Source organism: Phoca vitulina, unplaced genomic scaffold (assembly GCF_004348235.1).
Source record: "Phoca vitulina isolate PV1807 unplaced genomic scaffold, GSC_HSeal_1.0 scaffold1, whole genome shotgun sequence".
NCBI lineage: Eukaryota > Metazoa > Chordata > Mammalia > Carnivora > Phocidae > Phoca > Phoca vitulina.
In genome coordinates this window covers 49153505-49156358 of record NW_022589704.1, presented here as the reverse complement: position 1 = coordinate 49156358, position 2854 = coordinate 49153505, and the positions used below count along the sequence as shown (strand labels likewise).

The 2854-nt window shown below is 45.3% G+C and overlaps 1 pseudogene; it reads left to right on the top strand.

The window, feature by feature from the left end:
- The first annotated feature begins 225 nt into the window (after positions 1–225).
- LOC116633869 lies at positions 226–1668 on the top strand (annotated as a pseudogene).
- Positions 1669–2854: the final 1186 nt, after the last annotated feature.

The following is a 2854-nucleotide window of genomic DNA, read 5'->3' as shown; positions in this document are numbered from 1 at the left end:
CCTGGTGGGACTCTGAATGATATAGTAACTATTCTTAATGTAGTTTTTTTTTTTTTTTTTTTAAGAATTTTTACTATGCAAGAACGAGAGTTCAGTTTTGGTATGTCTTTTACATTTTTATGAAAACCTATAAATTCAAAATTTTTAGCCTACCCAGAAGCAGCTTCTCGACTCCTTCTCAAACCTGTCAGGTTTAGCCTGCTCTCCTCCACTCCAGTCTCTACCATGACTATCAGGGTGACCCAGAAGTCCTACAAGGTGTCCACCTCCAGCCCCTGGGCCTTTAGCAGCTAACTAGTACATGAGTATGCCTGGCACTGGCATCAGCTCCTCCACCTTCTCCCAGGTGGGCAGCAGTAGCAGCTTCTGGGGGTGGCCTGGGCATGAGTATGGTCGGGGCCTACAGTGGGGCCAGGGACGTGGAGGGCATCAAAGCTGTCTCAGGGAACTAGAGCCTGCTGAACTCCCTTAAGCTGGAGGGGGACCCCAACATCCAGACTGTGCACCTAGGAGAAGGAGCAGATCAAGATGCTCAACAAGTTTGCTTCCTTCATCAACAAGGTGCAGCACCCGGAGCAGCAGAACAAAATTCTAGAGACCAAGTGGAGCCTTCTACAGCAGCAGAAAACAGTCTGGAGCAACACGGACAACATGTTCAAGAGCTACATCAACAACCTTTGGCAGCAGCTGGACACACTGGGCCAGGGGAAGCTGAAGCTGGAGGTGGACTTGGCAATACGCGGGGGCTGGTGGCAATATGAGGGGGCGATCAAAGTGCATGCAGACATGGAGAATGAATTTGTCCTCATCAAAAAGGACGTGGACAAAGCTTACACGAACAAGGTAGAGCTGGAGTCCCATCTGGATGGGCTGACCGATGAGACTGGCTTCTTAAGGCAGCTGTATGAAGAGGAGATCTGTGAATCGTAGTAGTTCCAGATCTCGGACACGTCCATGGTCCTGTCTATGGACAACAGCCACTCCCTGGATGGTGTCATTGCTGAGGTCAAAGCCCAGTACAAAGACACTGCCAACTACAGCTGGGCTGAGACCAAGACCACGTACCGGATGAGGAACTGCAGACATTGGCTGGGAATCATGGGGGTGACCTCTGTCACAACGAAGATGGAGATTTCCAAGATGAACTGGAACATCACCTGATTCCAGGCGGAGATCAAGGGCCTCAAAAGCCAGAGGGCTTCCCTGGAGGCTGCCACAGCTGATACGGAGCAGCACAAGGAGCTGGACATTAAGGATGCCACTGCCAAGCTGGCTGAAGCTGCCCTGCAGCAAGACAAGCAGGACATGGTTTGGCAGCTTCACGAGCACAAGGAGCTCATGAACATCAAGCTGGCCTTGGACACTTAGATAACCACCTACTGCAAGCTATTGGAGGGTGAGGAGAGCTGGCTGGAGGCTGGGATGCAGAACATGAGTATCTATACTAAGACCACCAGCAGCTACTCGGGTGGGATGAGCTCAGCCTACAGGGGCCTCACAAGCCCTGGTCTCACCCATAGCCTGAGCTTCCAGTCCAGCTTCGGCTCTGCTAGGGGCTCCAGTTAATTCAGCCTTGTCAGCTCCTCCAACACCATGGTTGTGAAGAAGATCGAGACCTGTGATGGGAAGCTGGTGTTTGAGTCATCTGATGTCCTCTTGTCCAAGTGAACAAGCACTGTGGTCCCTACCAACCTCCTCACTCCTGTGGCTACCATAGAGCCTTTGGGGGAAGGAGCTGTGCAGGGGAGTGTCTGGAACAGGAGACACACCTGAGGCTCAGTCTCAGTCCTCAGCCTACGCTTAGGGGGAGTCTACTGCCTTGGGTACTGCCTCTTGCCCATGGCCCCAACTAAAAGCCAACTCAAGTGTCTTTTCCCAAATAAAGCCTCAGATGGCTCTGCCAATCCCCAAAACAAAATGGAACAAAAATTATAACAAACAGAAAAGTGGACATATCTTGTATATACAGATTTATGAATTTCCACAAACTTATATACTCAAGTAATCCAGATCAAGAAGCAGAGGATTACCACATCTCCCTAAATCTCCTTTGTGCTACAAGTAACTTATACTCTCAAGTGTAACCAATATTCTAACTTTTAGTTGCATTAGAATCTCTTTTTGAATTTTATATAAAGGGATTCATCCAGCATGCATATTTAGTGTCTGGTTTCTTTGCTCAATATTCTGTTTTTGAGATGAATTCATATTGTGATTCATTCATTCACATTGTTGTGTAGTATTTTACATAAGTGATTTACCTTTTTTTTTTTTTTAGATAGACATTTGGCTTGCTTTCAGTTTGGTGCTATTATGAATAAAACATCCATGAACATTCCATGCTTATCTTTTAGTGAATATGTCTTTCATATCTCTTAGAGATAAACCTAGATGGAACTCTTGAGACTTGGGACAGTTATATATTTAACTTACGTAGATATAGCTGAAGAATTTTCTAAAGTGGTTGTACCAATTTACATTCACATCAACAAACCATTAAAATGCCATTTAATCCGCAGGCTAACCAGTGTTTGTAATAGTCATAGTCTTTCTCATTAAGCTGCCTTGTTGTGTGTGAGCTTGATAAAACATAATGTCTAAAGATCACCAGGAACACACCTAAGTCAAACTTTATTTAACTTGCTTTTGCAAGGGTGATGGAACAAATGTGGACTTATAGGTTGTTTCAGTAAAGGATAGCATGGGCTTTTTACAGTGTTTTGGGTTATCCTAGATGATTTTTGAGAAGGGTTCTGTTCTGGATTAGAATTTGTCATGGAATGATGGCAAATTAGTAACTGCATATTTTAATAATTTTTAATCTAGGAGGTAAAATGGAAAAATGGAGCTAGAA